Below are 6,135 nucleotides of genomic sequence, written 5' to 3'. Positions count from 1 at the left end.
CCCTCTCTCAACCTCTGGAACACCAGAGGTCGCAATACATTGTGTCCTCGCTCTGACCCTCTCTGGCTCAGCAAATCAGACAACCTCATGTCATCTAATTGGTCCAGTAATAAACACCAGCTCCCATTCGAGAACACTCCATGCGTAAGCTTAGGTTTTCTTGTTCCCTCTCTTGTGGTCCATCAGGCCTCGGACCTCCAGGATCCTCACCCCCTGCGGTCACCGAGATCTTCTGCAAAGGAAACAAAACACCTTTTCCTGCACCTCCCTAACTTATCATATTTGGGACTTCTGTAATCAAAAGTCTGATCCTAATTATGTTCTTATCTTATTGACTTGTATTTATATAAATATTCTTCAGCGTTACTCATCACTTTAAAACTCTTCAAGCGCCGCTTTCACGTCCGGTTCCTTGCTCTATTTTCCCTTATCTGATCATCAACTTCCTGTACACGAACTGTCGCTGCTCAACAAGAAAATCATTATAAGCGCCTATTCTACTAAAAGCTCCAAAAGAAAACAACCACTGTAATCAATTAAGTTTAAGCATATAAGACAAACAACTCCTGTGTGTTAACACTAACTTCATTTTAACCTCACATTTCCTATGTTATAACCTGTTTTTGGTATAGCCTTTTTATTTCATTTTGCTCATTTTAATGTAACAATACCTCCTAATTTTAGTTTATCAGACTTAACCAAAACATATGCTTTCCTTCCTCTTTGGTCCTTCTTTAAGTTCAGTTAAAAGCTAAATGAATTTGAGGCCTTTTGCCTGGAATCAATACTTTCATGTGTGTTTCTGGACTCTGTGTCTGTAAGCGCGTGCAATCCTTCAATAACTCATATCATCCTCACAGTAGATTGGCTAATCATAGCGCTAGCCAAAGGCTCGTGACCCTCAAGAGACGAATTGAGCCACAACTCCTTTAAAAGCACAAAATGCAATATGTATAAAAAATCATTTCTACGTATAAGCTCTCCCCTTTATCCTAAAAATAAATCTATGTAATATCTGTATGTGTAAGCCTACATTATAACCACTACTTCTAGAAATCAAAAAGAAATCAAACCTTTTCTACTCCTTCAACCCTCACTAATTTTCCCCAAAGCATATTTTTTGTCAACGTGTCCCACAATTTCCCTCTAAGATTTGTACACAGCTTTAAAACACTGGCATTGCATCTTCTAAACAGGATTCAGTTCACTTTAATCCTTTAACCTTAACATAAAAATAACAGTTTCAGTTTTACCATATCCAAATGATCAAAAAACCCAAAAGTCCTAAAATGATCCTAAATTATTAAACAATTAAATTAATAAACCCTAAACCCCCCTTTATTTTGACACATGAAATGTGTCAAAATACTATACAAAACTAAAAATACTCAGTTTTCCCCACTCATGATCCAATCTATGTCATAAAAATAAACTTAAAACAGAACAGTTATCAGTCATGTGTTTCTTCAATAATTGGTAACATGAGTTACATCAAAAAACATTTCCCCTTTAGCATTTGGCATTCCCCCAACAATACACTATAATCCCATAATCTAACCTCAGTCAATAAAACAGAAATTTTCTCTGGTAAAAGCAAATTGTTTGTCCACATTTATTCATCCACACCTTCATCCAGTCACACATTCACTCACATGCAGTCACCCCATATTTTTTGCTAATAGTGGAGCTTCCCGGCAAGTGATCAGATTCTCCACCCTCAGCAAAATTAGCTCATTTATTTTTTATTTTCCATAGGAAAATATTTCTTTATGCTTTTGGACTGGATTGACTCGCTACAATCCTTTTAGACAGGGACTTACGACCTGATCAGGTCCCCACAGGTAGCTTTCTCCTCAGCCAGTTGTAATCTGGAAAGCCCACCTTATATTTGCTCTCCCCGAGAATTTGTCAGCGCTGTTATTCACTGTTGCAGGCCTGCTTAGAACAAAAATGAGAAAAAATAGAGCTGATTATTAGCTCATGAAAACACAAAACAAAATCACCTGACAGGTTTTCTCTAAGTGCACTGTTACAAAAATAATGGGCCCCCTCTTAGACATGTCCATATTTCCTAAAACTCCCTCTATTAAAACAAAAACAACCCGAACCTAACTGACAGAATCAACCCATCACCACAACAACCTCAACAACCTTAAACACACAAAAGTTTTGCCACCACATAATTTCACCTCCTCAATACACCGAAAGTCTCATTAAAACCACACAATTCGCACACAACAATCACCCCCTTTATGCACTTTAACATACCTACATTCAACATAAAACATAACCACCTTACGACAACATATAATCACTAAACTATAAATTTCCTACCCAAATCTGCACTTCTCTTGTCTGCCATGCTTCCTCTCCTGAAAGCCTCAGTCACACACACACAGGAAACTCCTTCGTCACCACTCACTCCAGCTAATTTGCATACTGAGTCATATCTCAAGAAGTTGCCGTAACAAGAGAAACATATGTTTACATTACAAACTTATATTTTATTTTATTTCTTTCTACAGTGATCACTAGTGTTGATCACTCAGTACCAGAGCACTCCTAAGTCACTCTTTTAAAGCCACTCATACAAATAGCAAGCTGTTCTTCATTGCGTATGTTTGTGTTCTTAGCCAGGTTTAATCAATGTCTATGCATTAATCTCCACGAGCTTGTCCTGTCTTTGTAGGGTTAATGCATTTTCTGTTTGTGTGTGTTAATTTGCATATGTTGCTTTTGCAGTGTTTCAGACTCCTTCACAATTTTGCCTTTAAACAGTCAATTTTCTCCTTTCCAAATTTGCTAACCCAAATTCTGATTTCCCACCTTAAATAACAGCATTCCTTGTACTCAGCCAGAAGGTAGGGCTCCACTTGCCACTTTCCACCCCTGCCTTAGCCCCGTCTTCTTCACTTCATCTCACCAGTGAGTCTGAGCTCACAGGGACCGAGGCCCGAGTAATCGTGACTGTGCCTGCCTTAGGTTGTCCCAGGGTTTTGAGGTGGGATCTTACCCGTCATGGGCTATCCAGCCTTCCATACTCGCCTGATACGGGGACCAAGTGGGCACGGGTGCTATGAGGGGAGGGGACACACTGGCTCTGGAAATTAAAGGAGTTTAAGCTGCTTCCTTCATTGCATCTTATATTAAACTATCTCACTTCTGATTCTTTCCTAGAATAATTTCACATATGGCACTTTGTGTATGTGTGTTTTCTATTCATTAATGTAATTGTCAGTTATTTTCTCTCTTCATTTTACTTTTTTATCTGTTTGTTTGTGACGTTCTACTTTAGTTCTACTAAACCTTGATGTATAAAACAATACCGCCTCTTTCACGCACACACTCTTTTAAATATACTAAATTCTTTGCATTTGTCAGCATTCACATCACAGTCTTCAGCGTGCTCCGCAGAGCTCTTTCAGACTTCAGGAATCGTCTCACACACCGCCTTGCACTCACTCTACTATCAATCTTTCATAGTGTTATTATTATTTATTATTTTGTACACCTCACACCCAATCCCTCAAAGCCTGCTAACCACAGCATTCACCCTTAAACTGTGACAGGAGTTGAGGAATATACTCAAAACACGCTTTCCTAAGAACATTTTAGACATGCCTTTCATAATCAGAAAGAGCAAGTCAAAAACAAACAAACAAAAATTGAAACCTCCATTACTTCTCACCGCACACACAAGAAATTGAAAGAATAAACACACCAGCAACTATTGCTGGAGAGAAGCTACTACTGAGAGTAATATTTTAATCTTAAGTATATACAGTGCACTCAATATATTTATATATCTACATCCAAACTCAGTCAATTACTATACATCCACTACGGCAACTCAAAACTTTATTTATAGTCCTCTAATAAACATAAATGGCATTTTAAACACACACTCAACAATGTTTGCAGCAGTATTTGTAAAACCAATTGTGGCGTAAACAGTTCACTGCTTACTCATTTGCATTTTCACACTCACCCACGCTGTCTAAAAATAGCAGCAGGCAGTCAGTGCATTGCTGACTCGACACACAGCCTCCTCTCACACCAAACTCTCTTATTTTATGTTACAAAGACGTCTTATATTTACAACCACTGTCAGATCTGTCAGCTTTAGCGCCTAACCAATTTCGAAAAATTTAAGTTAACGGTCCAACCGAAAAAGTCCAACTTTTTTGTAATCAATTAACCAGTATCTGTCCAACAGTTTCTGGCCTCATCTCTAAAGTCCCTAACTCAATTTAAGAGTGTCCAACACCCAAGGTCCAACCTTTGCTGCCCAAAAAAGCGCAGATACCGTTCCAAACGGTAAAGTGGTCCAACCACTAGCTTATTCCAGGATGCCCTGTACCCCACAGTTAAGCCACACTGAACTAACCCTCTTCGCCGAGAGGTCAATGTCGCGCGTCCACGACAAGGAGGGAGCGTAAACTCCGGGCTATGCGCTTCTTACCAGTCCAACTGGCGTTCTTGAGTAATTTATACTACTTTGGAACAACAGTAAAACACCCAACCAAGTGTATGACTGAAGCAGGTCCAACCTTATAACCAAAAAATAACCAAATTCCCTAACATACTAAAATCATTGAGCAGTCCAACTGCTTTGCTTTCCGCGGTCCAACTGCATTAAATCCTTTTAGCGGTCCAACCGCAGTCAATCATTTCCCGCAGTCCAACTGCTTTTACGGTCCAACCGTATTCAATCATTTTCAGCAGTCCAACTGCTTTAAATCCTCAGTACTGTCATGAGATTCTCATCAAACTCAAAGCAGACATTTACCGGCAACTTTTACTGAATAGACATTTAATTTTATCATCCAATTCAGCACATTTCGGATAAAATCAACAGTCCTGTGCCTACCTCTTTTTAAAGGCGCCTGTCCCCTCAGTTTGGTTGCCGGGTCACGCCTGCCTGTCTGACCACAACGGACCACCGAATTTCACCGTCTACACCTCCAATTCTCTCCCTCCTCAACCACCGGACGAAGCCCCCAAATGTTAAGGTTCAAATATTGAGGAAGGAGAGTACAAACAACCAGGTCCAGAAGATCCTGGTCAAACAATTGATTTTAATGAATACACGCGTGGGAAGATGACTCTGTACGCAGACAGGGATTGATCCTCGACTTAATCAAAGCATACACAGATTTTTATAGCATCAGGGTTTGAATTAATGACGCCCCTTCATACGTCACAGACAGAATATATACACACGTCAAATCAAAACCACAATGACTTTTAACACAGTTTAAAAGAACGTTGTCAGAAGCTACGCTACAGGACGCACTCAATGACGTAGACTGGGACATGTTCAGAGCATGCGCAGTCGACATCAACGAGTTTACGGAAGTAGCAGTATGCTTCGTCAATATGCTAACGGAGGAGATTATCCCCACTGCGAGAGTCACCACATTCCCAAACCAGAAACCGTGGATGGACAGATCGATCCGCACTGCAGTAAACGCCAGGACCGCTTCCTACAACGCGGGTCTCGCCACTGGCGATATGAGCGCCTACAAAGCGGCCTCATACGGCGTGCGGCACGCGGTGAGAGATGCCAAACGCAGGTACCGGGAACGTGTGGAGTCCCGCTTCCACCAGGGCGACACACGGAGTATGTGGCACGGACTACGCACCATTACGGACTACAAAGCCAGGGACACTGCGCTGATCAACGCCGACTCTGCACTCACCAACGAGCTGAATCAGTTCTACGCCCGTTTCGAGGTTAGCCAGGCGGCTAATGCTATCTACCGCCTGACTACCGAGGACAGTGACGTCATCAGCGAGAGCCCGGTGACCAGCATCGCGGAGCATGACGTCCGAGCGGCACTGAGGAGAGTGAACACAAGGAAAGCGGCGAGGCCAGACGGCATCACCGGCCGTCTGCTGCGCTGCTGTGCTGACCAGCTAGCAGGTGTGTTCACTTACATCTTCAACGAGTCCCTGGCGAAGTCTGTGGTCCCCACATGCTTCAAAAGATCCACCATCATCCCTGTGCCCAAGAACAGCAAACCCTCATCCCTGAACGATTACCGGCCAGTTGCACTGACCTCGGTAGTAATGAAGGTGTTTGAGAGGCTGCTGAAGAACATCATCTCCTCCTCCATCCCAGACACCACAGAT

The 6,135-nt window shown here is 41.8% G+C and overlaps 1 long non-coding RNA gene across 1 annotated transcript; it reads right to left on the bottom strand.

Annotated features, from left to right (window-relative positions):
• Nucleotides 1-435: 435 nt before the first annotated feature.
• On the bottom strand, nt 436-5,108 carry LOC120717678. Its single transcript, XR_005692252.1, has 2 exons — nt 1,627-5,108; nt 436-1,084 (listed from the first exon to the last, which is right to left on the bottom strand). It is a non-coding gene; the product is annotated as an uncharacterized LOC120717678 (long non-coding RNA).
• Nucleotides 5,109-6,135: the final 1,027 nt, after the last annotated feature.

This window comes from Simochromis diagramma, unplaced genomic scaffold, assembly GCF_900408965.1.
Source record: "Simochromis diagramma unplaced genomic scaffold, fSimDia1.1 OVJJ01000507.1, whole genome shotgun sequence".
Taxonomy (NCBI): Eukaryota; Metazoa; Chordata; class Actinopteri; order Cichliformes; family Cichlidae; genus Simochromis; species Simochromis diagramma.
Note: the sequence above shows the minus strand (reverse complement) of the source record. Positions and strands in the feature narration are given on the sequence as shown.